Source organism: Heliconius melpomene, chromosome 12 (genome assembly GCF_056956725.1).
Source record: "Heliconius melpomene rosina isolate 202511_hmr_F chromosome 12, ASM5695672v1, whole genome shotgun sequence".
Classification (NCBI taxonomy): Eukaryota; Metazoa; Arthropoda; class Insecta; order Lepidoptera; family Nymphalidae; genus Heliconius; species Heliconius melpomene.
In genome coordinates, this window is record NC_140400.1 from 13,098,846 (window position 1) to 13,123,635 (window position 24,790).

At 30.9% G+C, this 24,790-nt stretch overlaps 1 protein-coding gene and 1 long non-coding RNA gene across 3 annotated transcripts in view; one reads left to right on the forward strand and one right to left on the reverse strand.

The window, feature by feature from the left end:
- The window catches only part of mew (multiple edematous wings), a 54,077-nt gene that overhangs the window by 3,012 nt on the left and 26,275 nt on the right, over positions 1-24,790 (forward strand). The window lies entirely within an intron of this gene.
- Positions 7,342-15,465, reverse strand: LOC146533970 (uncharacterized). Its single transcript, XR_014878565.1, has 3 exons — positions 15,277-15,465; positions 14,910-15,086; positions 7,342-8,551 (listed from the first exon to the last, which is right to left on the reverse strand). It is a non-coding gene; the product is annotated as an uncharacterized LOC146533970 (long non-coding RNA).

Here is a 24,790-nt window from a genome sequence, read left to right on the forward strand (position 1 = left end):
CGTTTTGATGGTCACTGAAATGAGTCGGTCACGTGTCTCAGTAACAGCCGGGGTATTCAGAATTATAGGGGTAGTAATAAGTTTTACTAATTGTTTTTACGGACCCCTTGTGATAGATTATTTACTGCTATAATAACATGAAAGAAAGTCTTTACATCCACTCATCGTCATCTCCTCTCATGTCATCAAATCAATTTCTCTGTTAATTTCAATTTTCACACTATATTATCTCAGGTTTTTTCCTTTTCTTTCTTATTTTCTGTCACCCTTGTTTATAGGTACGTAACTACTCGATACATAAACGAATCCTTGTTCTTCTCAAAAAAGCCATTTAAACCTATTTGGCAAATAATAATCTAAATAAACTAAAATATTATAACAAATTCCAAATAGCGTTATCCATGGCATACCATACGGTCAATAGTATTATCATATCAGTGTAACCCAATTCGCACCATCTGCCCCTCGTCCATGCTCTACATATGCAATAATCTCCCGACAACTTGATATCTGACGAATAACAGCTATGATGGACGCGAAAACCGTTTGTTATAAATATAGTTATGATATACATATACTAGTTGTTTGGCTTTGCCTGTGGTCATTTGTGGACATTTTAAATAGATTATTATTAACCACTGACCTCCGAATATACCTTAACCAAAACGCGGTACCAGAGCTATCGGAATTTAAAACAGTCTGTGTTTCTAACTGCTGTGTTTTTATTTTTTTCAAATTAAAATCGTAGACGTTAAGCCGTTAATGAACCACGCAATTATTTCCACATTTTTTATATTATTTAAGTTATTTTCACATTTATAATTTGTTTAAATTGTACCATTTATTACAATATCATAAACATTCTATAGCAATACTAGACTTACTCATTAAAAGTAGTTACAAGAAGATAAACTGACTGAACCAAAAATATAATAAAAAAGAGTTATGCTGTAAAGAATTTACGTTGTGTAAAAAATTACAAATCAAAAATAAAAGAAAAATTTTCGGTCCAACGCACTCGCTTGGAACATCGTTCGATTTATTAGTTTATTTTTTGTAACAGGTCTTTGCGTTGTCGTTTTGTTTTTATTTCGTTAAAAGGCAGCCTTGTACGAAGCGCAGCCTTCGTTGGCGGCAAGGTCATGGTTTGCCCATACTGACAGAAGATAGTTCATTTTAACATGATTAAAAATTTAAGTTGATGAATAAAATTGTATTTTTTTACAATATTTCACTACTGTTGTATTAGAACCTATATTTAGAATATTATTAATTATAAGATAAAATGCTCAACATGCAATGCCTCCAGAATTCGGCAGAAAGTGGGGAACGGAGTGTCTCAACACTAGGTTCCCTCTGCCTACCCTGCTGTGTGCGGGATACAGAGTGAAGCTGTTTTATTTATAAGATAAAATGTATTTTAAGCTTCAGTTAAAATATAAATTAGAATCAGGTAAGTACAAGTACACCGCGATAAAGCTACGAGACATGGCGCCCGTGTTGATTTGGTCGTTATCTATCCACTCAGATAAATAGTGATAATCCTGTTGATATCATATTTAGCGACGCTGCTGCCCTCTGTTTGCTTAGCTCAAGGAGAGTATACTCACTGCTATATTTAATAACCATGAGGTATCTTTATAACTCCTAAGCGATATAAAAAGATACGGAAAATTACAGAGTAAGTGATACTTATAAAAAGTAATGAGACGTTTTTACAAAATGTGAGATTAGTTTAACGTGAATTCAAATCGAGAGTAAATCAATAAATTGTAATCATCAATCAATAATAGTTTATCAATAAAACCAATAGAGGAAGACCTCGGTCGACCTTCGAAAACACAGTATCTAACATACTGGAGGACACATAAAAAGCATCAGGATCACCCGGAGGGCATGTATGAAGAGGTTGATGATAGTGGATGAAGCGAAAGCAGTATGTAGAGACCGTTTGGCGCTTCGTTCTCCCTGACTATCCCGCTAGGAATAAAGCGTGAAGCTATGTATGTATGTATCAATAAAAAAACAATATTTAAGACATAAAAAAATGTTTTACACATCTGATAAAAAAAATTGTGTTGGCATTTATCCAGTAAGTTAAGTTTAAGATCGTAATGATGTCGGTGTGACTGGGTTACCTATGCTGCAAATGTAAGAGATGAGTGATGATAATAAGCTCTACAGAGGAAATTCACATGTTTTAAGCATAAGCTATAGATTTGAAAAATTGCAAGATGCTTTTAAAAGCGACTTAGCGCGCCACAGTGTTTTCTTCTCAAATGAGCTCAGTTCTCAGGCCATTGTGGAGCTGCCTTATATAGTTACCTGTGTACAGGTTGTTACCTTCATGTTTTTAAATAGTTTACATTTTAGTAGTACTAGTCAATACAGGATAAAATTTTTTATTTAAATTTCCGCAACTCTAAAATGTACTAAGGATGCGATAAACCGATAATTTTTAAGTTAATAAGTAACACTTCCTTGCCGATGTTATTAATTAACTGAGGCGAGCGGTTTTAGTGCAGATATTTTTTAGTCATTTTAAGTCATTTGAGTTCGATAATTTTATATTACAGAACTTAATTAGGTGCTAAAAATTTGGTACGTCCAATTAAGAATAAATTTTCATTAATGTTGTTGATAAGACTATTAATATTTCTGTGAAAAATATATAACATAATATTTTATATATGTAACTATTATCACACTGTATATAGTGCGAGCTGCAGGGGCACATTCCGTCTAATTGAACGTCTGCGCAGCTTAGCCTCTTATATGGAATGAATTGAGTCAAAAGACGAACTTGACCACTTTCGCTAAATGTTCATTTTGGATATGTTTTTATTGTTTCTTTCGTAAAAATATATTTAATATAACAAAATTAATATTACCTTAAAATATAAAACACTATTGAGAATTTGTTTAATTATAATAGACTAACTTTATTTTTATATTTTCAATTAAAAATGAATCCTTTATTTAAGAACGCGTAATAAATTGGTTAAAATTTTCATTTCATTGAACATACTACTATCGATTCGGCGGGTGGAGTGTGGGTTCGGAAGTGGAGGACGGCCAGTCTTAGGTTTCTTCTAGGTTCCTTCTGCGTATCTTGCTATATGTGAGATACAGCATGAGCCAAAAAGATTGAAATTGACAATATGCGTAATATCATCGACCAATGGTCGATCATAATGTGAGCTTATAAAGCTAGTCGATATACAAAAGGTGCGACTTTTTCATTTCGAATTTCAGTAAATTCTACAATATGACAGCGACATACGAAAAAGGAATAAAATTACTATTTTATAATACATTTTATATATATGTTTAGTAAATTTACGCAACATACAAAATCTAGTGAAGGAAGCTACAGTTTACACCTAGTTAGGAATTCCTCAGGCGTGCCCATTGTACTCGTACTGCCTCCCTTGTTATGGTAAAAAGACAGCTTCTAAAATGCTTACTGTGGGATGTTATATATACTTTTTAAACTATATTTGTAATATAATACAATATAGTACACATTCATATATTTAATGAACTGGTTTATCCTAATAATTTATATATGTATGTATATATATATATGAATCTCTTATATATGTAACTATTTATATCGCGAAATTGTGAAATATTTAACAGCGTTAACAATAATTGTTATTATTACAATACTGCTTTGTTATTGCACAGTTGATAGAAAGTTATTGAATATTATCGAAGACTTAAGTAAAATATATGAAAAGCCTTTGGAAGAGGATAATTCTTCTAAGGACACTTTACCTTTTGATGTTTCGTTCTCAGAACCGTGTCCGAGCTAACGAGTTTTATGGTACAATAGGACTCAGGTAAGCTCCTATGTGGGTCCGTCAATATTATTATTAGTGGAAGTTATATTCTTTTGATTTACATTTAACCCTACGTCTTTTTTATATGAAAATTTTAATTTTACTTAACAAATTTCAAGTGTGAACGTTAACTTATTTTTTTATGTAGTTTTTCCCAAGATTGCCAAATAGTTTTAAAACAATTTTAACAAATAAAAATTTTTTCTATATCCCAAATTCTATTTTTATAAAAGTTATTTATAAGTATTAACTAGATTGTATACTTAGGTATTTTATTTACATGTACAGTTACCTACCTAAATTCTAATAAAACACTTACAAGCGTCACTTCATAATCAAATCCGATCTGAATTATAAATAATTCATATAATTAGACAAAATAATTCTAACCTGACAGTCATTCATAATCACTATCGAGGCATTCAATTATCAAAGAGTATTCTGTAGATGGTTGAACTTACATACTCGTATTGTACCTTCGTTAACGTTGCGAGCATTTAAATATGTTCAAATTACTTTAATGACCACGTGAAAAACACGGAATTTGTTAATTATAATAGATGTTCTTAAACCTACAGTAATTGAATATAAACATAAAATATTTTAATTAAATTAAATGAGTAGCAATCGTTCCAAAGACCGTTCCAAACGTATACATTATATACCTACCACCAAATCAACAGAGCGTATTTGCATTGTATAATAAATCCTACAATAATATTATGGATTTAATTTAATTCAAGACCACAAATTGATACTGTTTTTTTCCTGGTTTTGAATGCGGTAAATTAAAGTAAGGTTTATTATTTATTTTAAGGCAATATGTGACAGTAAAATTCCTTAATTTTTATTACTAGTTCTTATAGACCGTCACCATAATATTGAAATTATATTTTCATATAACAAATAATTAAATTTATATTTTTACATATACTTGAGACTCTATTTTCTCCATTTAAATGAATACCTATAAAATAAGTCCAATTTACGTAACTGTGATGCCGCGTGGTATTGCTTCTTTACAGTTAAAGATCCGTTAAGTAAACCTTATGTTATAGATTTTAAATTGAAATCTTTATTTTTTATTAATTTTTTGAAATATAAATAGCAATATAAGTAAATACAAACTAAACATAAAATTATGAGTAAGTTTTAATTTACTGTTATATCAAAAGATTAATTTCAACGTATGTCAGTCATATTGGTTTATGGAAATCTCATCTCATAGTATTACTCAGTAATTTAGCGGAATTAAATGATTCACATATTTGCTTAGTTATTCCTAGCTAGAGATAAGCTTTTATACTAAGAGCAAATTGTCGTAGGTATATAAAATAGCGGCTTGCGGTGTCAGCTTCTAGTGTCTGTTCTGTCTGTCCGTTGAAATAATTGGTATTACGAACTAGTTTATGTTTCTAGTAATTTGATTTGAAATAAATGTATATAATATATAGGCCATTCATGACGCAGGGGGACGAGCGTATGACTGTAAATCCGATGGTTGTGGGTTCGATTTCCACTGGGAGAAATGGGAACGGAGTGTCTAAACACTAGGTTCCCAAGTTCCCTCTGCCTGCTTAGTGTGGGATACATACAACGAGAAGCAAAAAAGAGCCAGTTAACTACTAAACTAGCTCAGACTAGCTAGTAATAATAATCTGCTTATTTATATTAATATTTTTAAATATATTCGCATTTATTTTTTTATTATTACTTGAAATATTATAGAAATTCCGCAATCGTCAACTGATAACTGGGTTGACGATCGCATTTCATTTACAGTTGGCAGGGATATAACCGTTACGAAACTCTCTACCTTTGCCTCGAGATGCATTTCATACATTATTACATACTCTAGTTATTTATATGCGGTTTTCTCAAGTTTCCAATGTCTGGAAAATTAAATTACAATGTTGTTTTTGTTGGAAATTAATTTAAGCCACTTCATTCGATTCCATTCATTCCCTGACTGTAACCGCGGCAGCTGTAGATTTGATTGAACTCGTGGAAATGAATTATTTTCATTTTCTCGAGCTGGAACCAAGAAAAACCGTGTTGAGTTGCGCCATACAACATGCTGTCTCGAAAATTAAAATTAGGCGGAAACTCTACCGCTTTCTTCTATCCCTTACATTTTACAGGTGAATTTTTTTATTAGAGTTAAATTAATTAGTTCTCCGCTCATTTAAAAACATTGAGTTTTGAGTGCACAAATCTTACGACTTGAAGTTAATCAAACCATAGAAAATAACTATAGGTAGTATAAATTAAATGGAATTTAATGTAACACCCACGCTTAAGAAAACCTACTAACAAATACAGTGACGAAGTTCCAATTGTGCTAAAAGAATGGCGATTTAGATAAAATATGAATTTAATTACTTTTGAGGCCAATTAAGCCGCGGCGTTAAGTTCCGCTACTTTAACACGCCTCCAGAACTCCGCGCAAAATGAGGAGAGGAGTGTTTTAACACTAGCTTCCCACTGCCTATACCCTGATACATGCGGAATACAATGTGAGGCTGAAAAAAAGGACAAAAAAAAGATTTTTACTTTACTTAATGTATTTCCAATTTTACTACTAATACACCTTAACCTAGAGAGTAAATGACGTAGATATATTTATTAAATCTGTAATAGACATAATTACTTGTCTAGGGCACGCTCTGTAAATGGAAACAAGTAGTTGTATGGAGCGGTCACCGGGTGGCATTGTGACTCGATCACATGTACTGTTACTGGCGCTAACGGTCTGGATGAAGCCGATCTGAAGATGCTGTATTAAGATAAAAAACATATCTTAATTGCCTTTGTGACAGACAGTGCTTTTTTATTATATATAATTACTTTATATATAAATATGTATATATAGAGGCCAAGGGCATAAGAGCGTGACTGGAACGCGACGGTTGTGGGTTCGATACTCACTCACTTAAATTTTTGTCTCTTTGGCACCAAGGTAAAAACTCGGCGTTGAGTTCCGCCACTCAATACGGAATGCCTCGAAAAATTCGGCGTGAAGCCTATTATTATTAATAATTACTTTTTATATAAGTATATATCTACGGTAATTATATAATTTATCGAAGAAATATATGCAACGAATAATGATTCATATACTGAATATTCCTATTATTTTTAAGCCGAGTAGGCAGAAGGAAGCTACTGTTAAGAAACTTGACACCCTTTCTCAGAGATATTTCATGAGGTGGTGAGGTGGCCTTGTCTGAAAACACAGAAGAAAAGAAAATAAAAATACTTTTAAATCATACTAATATTAAAAATGTGAATGTAAGTTTGTTTGTTACTTTTTCACGACAAAACTACTTAACTGATTATTTCTTCTCTTTGTATATAATATATTTAGAAATCATATATTGGAAAATATATAATATTATATATATATTTTCCTTAAGCTATAATATAAAGTAAAGTTTAAGCGAGCGAAGCCGCGCTCGAGTCCCTAGTATATAATAATTATTTGTGCCTTTAAATATCTGGCATTTGACAACTGGGGTTAAAATTTGATAACCTAAAAGATAATTACAGTAAAACAATTAAATAAAAGAATGTTACAAAATTGACGCAATCAACTCTATAACGCATTAGACATGTGTCTAAAAAATATTCACACACGACATATGTGGTTTTTACTTTTTTGATAATAAAAAAAGATATTGTGAATTCACCAGACAAACATATATTTGGTAATTTTATCCTTGGCTCCAGAATTCAGCACTGCTCTAGGTTTCCTCTGCTCACCCTGCTGTCCCCGCAGACAGGGTGAGGCTGATTTTTTCTATGGTGAAATTTTCAGAAATCCAAGAACACTTGTAAAATATATTGCGTTTTACGTAACTGTTCGTCTAATGGTTGCCCGTTTTTCTCAGCCAGTATTGAGAGCGCACATCTATAATTGACCGCATGTTACGGATTTAATAACGTAACGTCAACCGGTTTTACCGTAACATTTGCTTTGATAGTTATGTTTGTTTCAGATTGCCCGACTTAGACATATCGTATCGAAAGCCTTAAAAGGCAATCTTAAGGTCAATAATATGCCATTATAACAATACCTTATCGAATAGAATTATGGGAACTAAATTTATACGAGTGGTCGTTAGGAAGGCATAGCCAGAGATAATGGATGATTTTTTTTTTGTAGAAATACAAATGACGACTGTAATTATGTAATTAGATGTGCTCATTGTCTTTTTTGTATTAATTTATTATTGTACTGTAAACAAGCAATTTATATAACCTATAACCTTCTTCGATAAATGGTTAGTCCATTTATTAATAAAAATATTTTCTTATAATTTTAAAAATACTCCCGGAAATTAACACGTACCTACAATAAAACAAACTATTTATATTACTTGACAAAATTATACATCAACAAGTTAATGATGTCATGCGTGTTTTTGAGTAATGAAGTCATTCGCCAGATAACTAAAGTCACTAAGAACCATAGTAAAACTGGTTAATATGGCCAGCATATAACCGGGTGAATTGGCTGTCGATGGAGCCGGCAGGCTTTGGTATGAGCAGTGTAGGACGTGCAGCTTGGTGAAGAGATAATTTGAAGAAGGCTGGCATCGGATGTACACGAGTTGTCCAAGATCAGGATGGCTGCGGTCCATAAAGGAAGTCTGCGTTCAGGAGTGAGGTATTGTAAGTTGAAAACAAATAAACTCGATCAGGTTCTACAAAAAATAGAAAAATTGTTAGTAATTTGTTGTAAAGTAATTAGTTTTTTTAGAAGTTTATTATTTGTAGAGATATAATTTTAAGATTTGACCTCGTCAACAACAAGGAAATAACAGTCACCAACAGTATCGAGCGTCAAGATGAGCTCATTTATGGAGTGCAGTCTCCATGAAATAGTGAATCATCATGAAACAGTGAGTCATCTTCCAAATTTCAAACTCCACTGAAACCATGGGATAAATTATGGAGAAAAATATGCGTTTTGAGGATAATATTTATAAAAAGAATATAAAACGACATATCTATTATGAATATAGAAAACAATTGTAGCATAATCTGTAAAACATATTAATCTGTAAATTTGTTAGAAAAGGTATTTCTCAATAAAAAAATATAACATATAAGTCCAATATCCTTTCATTCTTAAAAACAAGCACAAATTCTAAATGTTAAGTCGAACTTTCCGGTCTATATTTAGGTACCAGCTCGAATACTCGTCCTAATCTTGAAATTCGTGTATGAATCAGCAGTGCGTTGCCCTCACGAGTTGAATAATATTGTATTATTTGCGATGCTTTTGCATAATACATTTCAATTAACTTGCACGTCAAGATGGCGTAAACTCTATTTAAATATCGACCTCACGACAGGAGCACTCTACTATTATACTTGCTAATAACTAAGAATATTTATTTCATAGTAGTACATATATTTCATGAGAAACATTTGAATTCTATAAGTAAATAATATTTAGGTTTTAGTAGAAATATAATTCGTATTCGAAATACAGTCCGTCGCGTCGGTTCAGGATGTTGACAGAGTTTATCGCAAGTTGAAGTACATATTTAACTGATCTTGTAATATATTTTCTTGTAGCTTTAAATCTTTTTAGGAAAATGATTATTAAACTATTTCAAAAACTGAAAATATTTGAATTAGTGAAATATTGGACGGAAGGTTCATTTATTAACGTTTATTAAGCAAATTTCAACTGTTTAAGAAATGCAACATTCATAAATATCAAAATCATCGTTAACTTAGTTCATTTATTTATTAACGTTTATTAAGCAAATTTCAACTGTTTAAGAAATGCAACATTCATAAATATCAAAATCATCGTTAACTTAGTTCAACTTCATATATTAACAAAATAACAGGTCAATATACAAAATAGTACTAGTATTTAGTTATGTTTATAATTAAAAATAAAAAAATATATTTTATACTTTATGGATCACTCTCCACAAAATAGTAAAAAACGAATTTACAATTCATTAATCTATGATATTAGTATATTAGACTCCATACTTCTATTTAAGAATTGCAACTGAACTGCAGTTTATAGTGCAGGTGTAGCAAGACTGCACGTTGGCAGCGGCTCTTGTGTCACATGGAATTTGCGTGGGCGAAGACCCGGTTTCACTTGTTTTTTGTCACTATGCCTAGAGACTAGATGTAATGCCGTCATTAAACTTGTCCGAGTTTTTATCGGACCCATTTCTCTGTTAATAGGCTCGATAACATCAAAATAGATTTAAGTATACGATAATTCTATTCATGCTTAAATTCTTTAGAATTACTGTATAAGTTTTAAATTAAAATAAACAATTTGTATGTTAATTATAATATTTTTATGATATGTATCTCGTATTTGGAAGGATAGACAAGAAGTCATTTTTTCTGTATTTTTTGCTTATTTTATAGATAGCAAAAGTAACTAAAGGAAATAATAATTTTAATTTATATTTTATGGATCAAGGTTCGAACATACAAACTGTACAATACAGTACAATTTTGCAACAGCGTCCCACGCATTGATGAACTCGAACTTATATTGTACCGGCTCTGTTATTATTCGTAATAAATCTTTTAAGAACCACGTTGAAAGCCTTTGAAAGCTATTATTTAGATTTAACTATTTCATGAATGGTGTACAACGAACTTACAAAATATTATACGAGTATATACCTTATGTAGAGCCAAGTTTTTTTACACGCCCTCAGAATCAAAATATATGGGAGTCTCATATAAATTACCATTTCCTATTTATGGGATAGGGGCTAAAAATGTGTCTTCAAAAATATGAAGAAGCGCACGAGAAAATATATGGAGGTTGTGTCTGCCCCCTTGAGTTTCGCTTAGCTCGTCTTATAATGAGGATATTTCTGTAATATTTTTAACTTTTAAATTGCATATCTTTTAAGGAAACAGATATTAACCCACTTTTCGTGGCGCATACTTTTGAAAGTTATTCACATTATATTATAGAGTACGAATTTGTAGACAGTATATATCATTAAAATAAATTTTTAAATGATACATTCGAGCCTGTCATTACGATGCTCTTGTCGCCTGCAGGTGGTTAAATTAAGTTGCTCATATCCATATGTGGGGAAACCACGTCTAAATAAGGATGAGAGAAAGAATGTTAAATTGAGATTTTATACAGTATGTATGTAGATTCTGTTAGATAATAATAATTCTTTATTGTCTTATCTTTTGAAACATCTCTCTCGGAGTTATAGGAAAAGTTGCATGTGAAAGTAGTAAATAGTTTTTTATCGACATACTTTTTCTTTTCCCCGGTCCTATTAAGACACTTTAATTCACCAGTTTCTGCCGAATTCTCGAGGCATTGTGTGCTGAGTGGCGGAACTCAACGCCGCGCTCTGCCTCGTTACCAGAGCGAGGAAATGAAAATATTCAATATTTGAATTCTTCAAGTATGAATCAAAACCACAACCTAGTAGTTTATAGTCGTCACACGGCCCCTGCGCCACGACGGCCTCTCTTTTACTTTTTTAACCGACTTCTGTAAGAAAAGGAGGTTATCAATTCGACTGTATTTTTTTTTAAATCATGACTTCATTTTTTATAATAAAACATATATCAATTTTAATATTTTATATACTTAACAGTCGAATACATTAAAATAACAAAACGATATCTAGCCATAACCAAAAATACGTTTAAAATTTCTTAAGTTTTTTTATACACATTATTAGATCATACTGGTTAAAATAAAGTACAATTAAAAAACATTGAGTTTTATCATATCTTCATATGTGGAAAGGATAATGGAGTGATATTAAGTCATTAGGTTATCAGTGTGCTTGATAAGAAAGGAATCATTAATATATGAATACAGCATATATGTAGAACTTGAAAGTTATTTTTAAAATACTTGTATACGTACCTAAATTCTTAGTCTATTTATTTATAGAGCACTGTTAAAATGTAAATTACGAGTATGTTCAAGCAGTTCAAGTATTCTTAAATATTGACCTAACCGAACAAAAAGATTGTGTCTAAAAAATATCTGTCTTACTGTACTTCAGAAATATGTTATATGGACATAATATTCACAACAATTAAAAAAAAAATGTTACTTAACCAACTATTTTCATATATTAATTTAATTCTATTATATTACAAAAAAAATCAAGTTAAAATTAAAATTAATTAAAGAGGTTGGAGGGAAGTGGGTGGTTCCAAAGCTGAGGATCGACTGTGGTGGCGAGAATTGGGGATGGCCTATGTCCAGCAGTGGACAAAAGATGGCTGTTGATGATGATGACAAAAAAATTAAGAATAAATTGGATATATTTTATATAATTGAATTTAATGAAATACCAGCACACATATAAATAATATTTATGAAGCATAGAGACAGGAAACACATACTTGGTAAAGCGAATATTACTAGTACAAGTGTTCTTTTATATTTAATACTGGACTCGCTTTTAAATCTAATTATATGGCCGGTCGATTGAATTACAAATCAAAGGAACCTATCGTATAATTCACGAATACACCCGATGATTAATCGATTTTATACTTCAAATACGAGATTGGGAAGTAAAATGTCATATTTTTATTATTCGAATTATTAATAAAAACACACTTTAAAATCTTTTTATAATCGACAAATCTTTGCTGTAATTTATTCTTCTTCGAGATCACAGTGTACTTATTTTTAAAAAAAAACTGGTCAGCATCAGTAACGAGTATTCACCATTAAAGTATTTATTTATAAAAATGCCTTAATACTGCGGTCAATTAAAAAATAATTTCACATCTCAATGAGATAAAAAGAAATCACAATCCTTTTACGGGGTATATAACGAGATGAATTCCTGTTCGGAGGAACGTGTTGTATTGTTTTTTCTGGCTGTCTTTGTATAGCATTACTATATATTTAGGAAACAATAGTTAAATACGGGAATTTGTGATTTAAACTAACGTAATAAGAAATATTTTGGTACGCTCCGTATACGTGCGGGTCCCTTTGTTTAACGGATTATAGTACGTTATTTCTGATCCCGTGGCCGCGTGCTTAACATGATTCCGTTGTTCTGGAACTCGAATTCATCTAATTTACGACTACCACGGACAAGGGCCGAGATATTTCTGGCTCTCAATTATATATATCTCTATCGAACTAATGCTTTAAGATATTCATTAATTAAAGTAGAGCCGGTAGAGAATTTTAAATTAAGTTACAAGATATCTCATGTATAAATAAGTTGTTAACAATTAATTTATTTTATCATAAGAGATTAGCTAGCTATAGATAAATTTATCTTACTTATCTGTACTTTTAATTATCTTTTATCTGTCTACATTTATTTCTTATAGACCATTTCCCTCGAGTATAGCAAACATGATGTGTAAAGAATTATAATAACAATGAGAAAATCGGCAAAGCGTGTACTAAATCAGAATACACAATGTCTCCTAGCATTAGGTTCCCCTTGCCACGTCCGTCAAGTGACTGGCGTGAAGTGAAACACAATAGCTTTCCAGGGTGGTCACGTCACATAAATTGTTGACTTGGACTGTCAGAATGGAAATACGTTTAATTACTTACTTCGCTTTCACCCTCCTGTATCCGGTCAATAAGTCACGTGGCCCGATTAAAGAGCCGATATTCAGAAGATTTGTTTTCTCGATTTTATTTCTTCTTTTAGTATCGTCATTCTAATCTTCTACTTCTTCTTTTGTTGCAGGTAAGCGGAGTGCACGTTGATTGTAAATCACATATTTGCTGTCAAATATCAGGTGGTAATTAATAGTTAATATTATGAAAATAAGATTTCATGTAATAGATATTTTTAAGTCTTATTTTTAAGAAATATTATAACAAAGTTTAAATATTTTATGAATATTTGAAAAAATATTGCAAAAAATTAGAACTGAATAAGTGCCAAAGCGAAATAATATATTTCTTGTATATACAAAACGGCCCTTGAGGTGTGCCTTTGTGTATATGATTTCAACCATAATAGTGCGCCGCAGTTAACGAGGCTATAGAAGAATTCAGTCTATTGAAATATTGTTTTTGTTCAAGTCTACCTAAAAATGGTGGTTCTTTGTTTATACTACTTAAACAAGCTATTTGTAGGTTCTTACTTCTTAGCTTTACTTGGAACATTCAGGTCGATTTCTTAATTATTCATTAAATGTTTGTAATGAAATTAAAATTTATGTTATTATTATTATAATATTAATTAATAGTTTTTTAAAGACCATAAAAATATGATTTAAATGATCTCTGGATTTCAATCGTCTGTATAAATGTTGACTTTACCATTTGCCGCGATCACCGAATGTTACGGCCCACTTTCTGCTACGGTGAACATGTATAGAACACGTGCTCTTATGCTTATTTTATTATTATAAATCTGTAATTATTAATCTAATCTATAGTTCGGTCTATTTTTTTTATGTTATTTATTACGGGAAATTTACGTATCAAAAAAATATTCTTACATATTCATCTTTAGGTAGTGGGGTAGCGTTTGATTTTCGATTTTCACCCAGAATGTACTTAAAATTACATTACTTTCATTTCCCTGACTTGATGGAAATCTTTTACTTGATTATTTTTACAATATCATGAGATAAATCCCATTTGACTTTGATAATCCTATAGATTATAATTGATATATAATCGTGAATCATTGAATGATTCATCGACAAATACAAAACTGTATTAATAATTTCGTTTTCATTTCTCATTTAAGACAAATTAAATATAAGATTAAATTTTTATTTTCCCACACATTTATGTTTACAGATAAAAGTAAATTGACTAGTATAAAATAACTCACGCCTCTTAGGCACAAGTTGTTTGTTTGCCAATAGTAGTATATGAGGTGAATGAACTAGTCATAGTTACATTTGAAGTGCTAATAAAATTGCCAAAAGTGAAAGAATTTAGTAAACAACTATCGTCGTGTACAATTTTTAAAAATACTTTCTCATAGACTAGTGTTTGAATTATGAAATATGAAGTTAAAAAATTGATTTCTAAATACTATTAAGTTTTTTTTTATATTTGTAGCAATTTACTTGTGTCAAGATAGCATCAAGTTACGATGCATTTCCGTCATCGTGTTTAATTTCACTTAGCGTTGTTGGCCTAGTTCCTCGCGAGGAAAGCGGTGTGGCTCCCATTATCTATGTTTCGCTGACTTGCTGACACTCATTTTCCATCATGTAAATTGCGTTGTGACATTTATTGCTTACCTATCAAGAAAGTTTATAAAACATCTATAATAATGGAATGAATAGGAAAATCATCGTTGCGATCAATTCGATTTTGGCGGGACACACATTTTTAGAATTATATTTTAATTACTTTATTTTTTAAAATAAGTTGCCAGAGATAGAAATGTTTTTCGTCGAGACAAAATCTTCCAACGTTGATGAAATGTACCTTAAATGGTAATAAAACTCGTAATCATTGCGTGCAATCAGGCAAATCTAATGGCGTAAATTAAATAACACTTAAGTACAATGCAATATTACAGAACAGTTAAGAAATCTAAACTTAGAAAATAACAATAATTGCAACTTGCGACATTGTTTGTTAGATGTTGACCTACTCAGTACACTAGTTAGTATCTGTGGCACGTACGACACATCAATTTATTATTGACACATGACAGAGTGCATTAGGCTGACGTTCGGAAACGTGTTGCTGCATCACTTAGAAATTAATATGTTTTGTGATAACTTGTTGTAACAGGTGCCAGTATTTTGCCATATTATTGCAAAAATATTACGCTTAAACATGCTTAAAGTAAATATTCATGTTAAAATTTTATGTCTTATGTTTCAAATGTGTGGTGTTAAATGAACTGTAATGATTTTTTTTTTATGATTTTACTTTCGTATATTTTTACGTATACCCAATATAATTTCTAGACCTTGAGTAATGTATATTACATTTTTAATTAATAACATACCAATGGAATAACAAAAATAAAAAAATAAAAAAAATTGCAGCACAACAAATTCCTTCAAACAAAAGATATTAAAAGAAAAAAAATAAACGTCATCGTAATACACTTCGAAATTTGAATACAAACGTCGGGGCGTGAATGTGGTCTAATTGTGTGCGCTTCGTTTTAGAGTTTTGATTGCGCGTTGTTCGGTGGACTGGTGGTTGCTTTTGTTGTGGTCTCGCAGTCACCTTTGTATTGTTTAGGTCTCGTGGTTGAAAAGACTTAGTGAGCTTATTCAATAAACATGAAAGAAAACCTCAAAAGCTATACGGTAGTACTTTTGGAGATTTATTTTCCTGTTAGGTTAACTTAAGCATACTTATATTTAAAATATCTAAGCGTGTATATGTAACTATTATATTTTTTATTTGAAATAATCCTTTTTCATTAATTATTCTTTAAGAAAAAACTTAACGGTAAGTCACTCTTTTTTACAATAGCACTACACCTTAATATTATGCCAATTTCTTACATATAGCTACATGTTTTCCTGACTTAGATTCGAATTTACAAATACTCAATCAGAGAAGGTATCCGAGTTGCGATATATGATATAAAATAGAAAATTAATATATAGATCTATATATTATTTATTATTTACATGTAAGTAAGCAATAAAATTATTTCTATCCCGTATTAGGAGGTTACAGCTTACGGAAACAGACGACCATTTTACGACGTTCTGGAACTTAGCTTCCCGGTCGATATACGAGTATAGGAGCGCCAGTCAAATAACAATGCATCGCGACCACTCTTTCATTATTTCAGTCTATCACTTTCATAATAAATTTATTATAGCATTGTGTTGATTGAACGGAACGTGTTAATGATTTATCTTTTTTCTTATTAAGATATTTATAAAACTATTATTTATTTAGTTTATATAGTGTTTATCATATTTTTTTTTGTTTTGCCCCAAAATGTTGCCATCACCAAATAAACATAGCTGAGTCTAATGTCCTTGTATTTTCATCATGTATGAAAAATAAAATAAGATACTGTTAGTAATTGAAAAATTTCAATATATGTTAACAGAATCGACCACAAAGGGAAATCCGTCTTATTATATTACCAAATCAGAAGCGAGCTATTTGAATGCGCCGACGCGCCTAATTGATATTCCTGATAATATTTGCGAATATTTTACCAGGACGTGACTAGATATTTATTTTGTTTAGCTTGTATGAGTTTATTATTCTTCTATGCTCGTTTCCTTCCTACGCTCTGGTGTCGAGGCAAAGCGCAGCTTTGAGTTCCGTTACTCAACACGTAATTTGCCCACAGAATTTGGCGGAACACTACGTTCACAGGTTCCCTCGGTCGACATTGCTGCGCAGGATACAGCGTGAAGCTAAAATTATAATTGGGCAATCCTTGACCTTTAGTAATTAACACCCTCGTGCAGGTCGTTTTCGAAAGAGTTGACTGGGTGTGCTAGAGGCAGGTCGAGATATCAATTAGTTGACATTTAGGTCGAATAGTAATTACTACTGCGGTAACGGACGTGCCTAGGCTTAACGGTATTAGTTATGGATCAAAGATTTAATAATCTTGTACACGGTTAAACAAGAAATATAGTTATTACATTAAGATATTTCTCACTTATTTTGCTTTAAAATTTAACAACTGTTATTTCAAAAGCTAACGTTTGTTCCGAATTTATCCAAATTTTTATACTGCTATCAGAATATGTGTTGATCTTTTATCGTAGCGCTAATATTTTCGTGCATCCAGTAAATGGCCTCACGCTGTAGTTTGCAGATAGCAGGGTAAGCAGAGGGAACCTAGTTACCTAGACAGTTTCACATTTTCCGCCGAATTCTTCTTTCTTTCTTCTTTCTTTCTTCTGGAAGCATTGAGTATAGAGGGCGGAACCCAACGCCGCACTTATGCAGCAATAAATGAATACGAAAATAACCATAACTACTTAAAATATTATATTTTTGAAGTGTAATATCGAGCTTCCGAGTATAGTATAATGTGAAGTGTATCATAAATCATGAAAGCGTTACAGGCTACAGGCCAAGCCTTCAGTCGGTCCCTCCTAAATGCAACAAAAGGATAATAAACAACAAGGGTTGTTAACATGCAAAATTGTTTTCTGTGGGGTTTTTGCACGCGATTCGAGAATATTAAAAATTTAAATTAATTTTAGTTCTTATATTATTTTACGTTAAACATAATTGATTATATATATATTTTTATATTATAAAAATTAACTAAGTTATTAAAATAGAAGAGAAGCTCTCGTGGCGCTGGAACTCTAGCGTGTGACTGTAAATGTAACGATTGTGGGTTCTATTTCAAATCGTGGCTATTTCAGCGAAAAGTGGGGAACAATAGTGTTTTTAGATCTATTAACGGAGTGTCTTAACACTAAGTTACTACTGCTTTCCCGGTTATGTGTGGAATAAAGTATGAAATTAAAATTAAATAATGATAAAACAAAAAAACATATAACTCGTAAGACATTTGACACTCCTTGATTACCTACGCACTCGTATATCATGTAAGTTAATAATATATTAAAATTAAGTATAATCAATTACATATTTATTAAGTTGAAAATAAATACAATATAAGAGATGAAAAAATAATAATCTTAATATTTAACAGGAAGAGGGACTAGCAAGAAAATAAACTAACCCAAGAAATAGTCATCTTTCAAATGACAGGTTTGCATTTCGTTTCCGGACCCACATGATAACACGATTTACCTTTTAAAATACAGACATAAAATAATATTTAAGGAGCGCACTACAATGCTTAAAAGATTATTTTTAAGTATTTGTTTTTAAATTAATTACCCACTTTTAACATTTTTGATAAAGTTTTATATACTGATTTGATCATATGTATAGACGTAGCTATTATATATTTTATTTGAAATATTCCTTTTTCATTCATTATTCTTTAAGAAAAAACTTAATGAGAAATCACTCTATTTTACAATAGCACTACACCTTCGTATTATGCCAATTTCATAGATGTAGGTACGTTTCCCTGACTTAGATTCCCATAAATATGCAATTAAAATTCTTCATTCAATTATATGTCTGCCACTAAGGTATATTCTTCATTTTCTTTTTAAAATAATAAATAATGAAAATTGCTTAAGCTTCCGCATTCATTTTGCGGAACTCGAGCTTGATATCTGATATGGTATGTAGAGCATAATGTATGTATATACATATGTGGTGAGAAAAACCACGAGTAAAATTTTAAATTACATAAATTTGTCACCTTTTTTAGTTAGATATTACTTCCAAGTACACCAGACATTGTTATTCTAAAAGGATACAGCTGTCTACATCTAAAGAGCCTACTGATGAAATAAAAATTCTATTAGTCTATGATTTTCTATCGTGTTGCCGACTATAAGTAATGATAAATGATAATAGTTTCTAAGTTATAAGCCAGGAAGATGGTATGCGGTAGAAATGTGCATTTCACTTTATAATAAACAATCTTGAAAGAAACCTTAATGATTTCCTCCGGATGTACAGCGTTGGTTGTACAGTTGGTAATAAGATTAATTACTTTGAGTCAATTTTTTATGTACATCTTTAATCATAATTAATTTTAACTGGACATAAATGGCATAAGCGTGTGACTGTAAATGCAACAGCTTTGGGTTCAATTCCCACTCGAGGAAAACTTTATAATTTTTATTTTTTCGTTCTGGTGTTAGGACAAAAGCTAACCTAATACTTCCAAAATTCAGCGGAAAATGGGGAACGGAGTGTCTTAACACTAAGTTTCCTCTGCCTACCCTACTATATGCGGGATACAGCGTGAAACTGAAACAATCAATAATAACAATTTTCAATAATATGACAAATTAAAGGGGAATGTGCGAACAGGTGTCACAATGAGGATCCACGCAATATAGTTGTAAACTGTAAATGCCTTGCTAGTTCATTTAACGCCCCATTGTGTAGTCTAGAACAATAGAATATAATTAAATTAGCTTCAACTACTGTAGGTTAATGTATTTTCTCACATTCGTCCCAAAACAGGTCAACAAACTGAATTACTTACAAATGTTAGTTGATTAATTTAAAAAAAAGGTTTCTTTTTTAAATAAGCAGACTGAGTATCTATGTTAGTTACATGCACTTAGTACATTCTTTAAATATTTAATGTATTTTTTTTAATATCGTATATATTACTGGCAATTAACAAACAATTAACATGTATTTTTTTTATTTAAAAAGAAAACTTCTTTTTAAGATACATGTATAAAAATAATATGTACAAACAAGTATATAGCGTTTTATGAATTACTCAGTTTCATTATTGTAATTCCGACAAGATTCGTATTTTAATTTAAGTTTTATTTCAACAGATCATAAATTAATACAAAATTTCGTATGTTTAAAACCATTGAGCACATAAATGATATAATTACATTGGGTAGTGAGCCGTGAAATGAGCTGAACGGGTGCTGCCCAGTCTCTACATCGTCACGTATTATTAATACGTGACCGTAGCCTAGTCATTGTTGGAAATTTTAACACTATAAAAACTGAATTTCATTGTATATATTTTAAATTTTAGCTGTAAGTTTTCTATCTGTAACTTATTTTAAGTTGGTTAAACCGTACTATACTAAGACATTTTAAATAATTATGTATATCTGAAAATTAATAATTAGTAATTAATTATTGGTAATGAAAATTAAGACAAAAATATTAACACATTCAATTGTTACAAATATATACAAAACATAATAGAGTTGAAAAAAAATATTTTTATACATCTACGGAAAGAGTCTCGTGCACAAACAAGGTAATGTATAAGAGACACAAGTATTACGATAATTTTATTTCTAAGCAATTAATAAGTTAAATTATACTAAGAATATTTTAAACCATTGATTCTATTTAAATGAAGTCAAAATAATATTATAGATATCGTCGTAAAAATCTAATCAACCTAAATTACCTGTTTTTAGAATGACCAACACTGATAAGAACGTGGTGACCGGACGGAAATTGTTAATTTATAATTTGTTTTTTCTTAACATCATTCAATTACTTATAGAGTAATTTTAGAAACATTTAATAAGCTGTAAGCGTTTATCTTACATTTAATCGTCGATTTACTTCATAGAAATCAATTAATAATTTTTATTGAGGCCAGCTGTGGGCATAAGCGTGTTACTGTAAACGCGACAGGTTGTGGGTTCGATTCCTAGCCGAGGAAAAGAAATATTTAATATTTCCATTTTCTTCGCTCTGATATCCCTTTTGAGTTGTACTCAATATACGCAACGCCACCAGAATTCACCGAAAAGTGAAGAGGGGAGTGTCTTAACTCTAGGCTCTCTCTTCCTACCCTCCTACATGCGGAATATAGCGTGAAACTAAAAAAATAATAATTAATGCACTAGAAACACACAATTATTAAAACGAAAAACATATTTGTTTATGTAGTGGGTGTAGCTGAACAAAGATCCCGAGGCAATACTTACAAGGTTAGAAAATGATATCCACATGTGTGGCCTGGACTGTTCATTATGAGATACACCAACAGTGCTTTTGATAAATTTTATAGTTTTTTTTGGTTTTTCATTAATTAATCTACTTGAGTTTTATATTGGAAGACGTTCCGCTAGTTTATCGTATCAAAGTTAATGTTTAAACTTTATACTTGTTTTAAAAATAAGATTGTTTGAAATTGTCATTTTAAAAGTAATACAGTAATAATATTATAACTATTCATTTACAAATTATTAATATTTTTGTATATTTTTCTTGAAATTCTTCACTTCAGTCAATTCGTGTCCATGGACTACTGCAAACTGTCTGAAACACCGAGTTTTCCAAAAAATATATAATACTAAATTATATGCGATTAATTCGTTTAAAACATTTAATTCCAAATATATATTTGAAAAATCGCGACTTTCATATATTTTGACAGTACCAAAAATTAATAATAGTTAAAACTAATTTCATTAAGTATTCTGTTAAGGTGTTAGTCAAAAGGAACCTACGCAGGTCTATAAACAAGATATCGATCACAGCGTACGACCGTACTCTTTGAATAGCAATAGTACACTCTGTATGCGACTAACGGTTTCATTGCATTTAATAAGTCTAACTCGAAGTGGAACTGGTACTACTTAGTGATTTGTAACAGATGTTTCGCGTTTTAAATTAATTCTGAGTAAAATAGTTCTAGGAACTAATATAGAAACCACTATATACGTTTTTCTTGTGATATAGTAGATAGATGTTATATTAATAAACTAGCGGACGCGCGCAGCTTCGCTTGCGTATTTAAGGGTGAATTCTAATAACCAATGAAACATGTGTTCAATGAAATATTTTTAAGAGTCTAAATTTCAAATTTTATAAAAATCGGTGGCGAATTAAAGATTTTTCCATACAAACTGTCAACCCCTTATTTGCACCCTTAGGGGGTGAATTCTAGAAAACCATGAAACATGTGTTTAATTATATACGTTTAAGAGTCTGAATTTCAAATTTTATAAAAATTGGTGACGATTTAAAAAAAACCTATACAAATTTTCAACCCATTATTTGCACCCTTAGGGGGAGAATTCTAGAAAACAATGAAACACGTGTTCAATTAAATACTTTTAAAAATCTAAATTTCAAATTTTATAAAAATCGGTGCCGATTTAAATTTTTTTCCATACAAACTTTGAAACCCTATTTCACCCCTTTAGGGTTAACATTTTTCAAAATCCCTTCTTAGTGGATGTCCAGATTACGAAAGTAAACTTTTGTCCAAATTTCACGTTTCTACCATCAGCGGTTACGGCTGTGCGTGCGTCTTACCTCAGTCAGTGAGGACAAGTCCTTTTATATATATAGATATATATCTTACAAAAAAAAACGTTAGTAGGTTAAAAATTCAGAAATAAAAATAGTAAAACGTAAAATCGTTATTCTATGAATTGTTTTTTACCGTAAATTTTTTTTACCTCTTTATTTCTATTTAAAAGAATAATTTACTTTAATACGTGACTCATATTTTTTATTTATATAACTTTAATGATTTTTTTTTAATTTTAAATATTTTAATCTAAGCCATAGATTTTAATATAGATTTTTTAAAAATGATAAGAAGAGGCTAATAATGCCCTTTCAGTTACCGCTGTATCAAAGTAGGCGTTATGAGATAAGGTAATAACACATCTGACAGTTACTAAGCAGTTGCGAGTGTAGGCGATGTGATTGCGAAGATGAATGGTATTATTAACTTCTACGAGCTTACAATTACGGCTTGTGTTAGCCTACTGAGGAGTCTAGGACTACGAACAGATGAAATAGAGATTGTGTCCATAGAAAGTTTTGCTTTTTTTTAGCAGAGAGCCTTATGTTAAGACACTCTATTCCCCAATATCTGCCGAATTGCCATTACGTGTTGCGTGGCAGAACTCAATCTCGCTCTTTGCCTCGACACCAGAACGAAGAAAAGAAAATACATTTCCTCGACTGGGAATCGAAGCTAGAATCTGCCGCATTTAAAGCACATATTCGAGCCATATTGACCGCAACGATTGACCTTCAGAAAAGAGGAAGTGTTAATTACAACAAACAGCCTAAAATAATATTTGAAGATATTTCTTCGAATATTTTGGTTTTACCAATTGCATCAGAAACTTAATTATATTTAGCGGTTGATAATTTCAATAGTTCCCGAAAATATTCGTACCAAAGATTGCAGCAATTTATTACTTAAAAAGAACTTTATAGCGTCTACAATGTAGTGTTTTTTCCTGTACTCTGCAAATTGGTTAAGTTTTTTTTTTATTTTATGTGCGAATTCAGACGATCACAACTTTAGTAGCTAAGGTCATTGTCCTTTTGACGTCATGGTGGACAAAGTTGTATCACATGTTATACTTACAATATGTTTTTTTTTATTTGATATAATTTATCGAGAAATTATACGTACATTTTAGTTTTGTTTCAAGCTTGTAAGATGAAAAAAAAAATCTTAAACACTACCTTAATTACAAACTTATCAAACGTATAATATATAATAAATAACTAAAATATTTGAGTAGTACGATCAGAGCGGAACTATGTAGATTCGAGTTACTTGATGCCCTTGTCACAAATACTTACGGCCGATATTTATAATAGTGTTAATATAAACAAATAGTTTTTTCCCCTACTCTGATGGTTTGTAACTCAACACCGGGACTCATAAAAGCCGTCTTTCATCCCGCCTGGCTTATTACTAATATATTATGGGCGCTGGTAGAAAAAATCAAATATAAACAAGGTTTTGTAATATGATAGGGCATCGACATATCGTGAGATTCCTTATCATGACAAAAAATATACAGCTTCACCCTCTATTTTATCGAAATTCGAAAATTTACATTAGATATGTACTATCTAGTTAGTAGATATTATAAGCTTTGTGATTTTTTTTTAAATCTAAGATAAATTGACAATTTCATATAATAATTATTATCCTAAATACAATAATGTATTATATATGTTTGTATACAAAATATACATACTAGCGGCATTATAAACGAGAAATTAAGATCATTTGAGATTAAAACCAATACAAGGTAACAGGTATTATCAAAATGTGTATCAGATCCACGATCAAGACAACACTATATGGTACAAAGGGTCCAAAAAAACAATTTATTTTCGGAGCACGTCGCTATTACACTGTAAACACAACACATCGTCCCTATTATTATTGTATTTAAATCAATTACTATGATTAGAGGCACCTACATTGAGTTCAACAAGTGGAGGTTCCCTCCTCCGTCCTCCTCTCCTCGTGTTCCTCTACAGTCCGTAATTAATGATGGTCGATAAGTAAAACACTTTAGATTAGAGTAAAAAGCCGCTGCTATATCAATGAATATTGCTTTACTACTGGGTTAGTCAATCAAATGTCAGATAATTACGTTTTATATCCAAACGTATTTTTTTT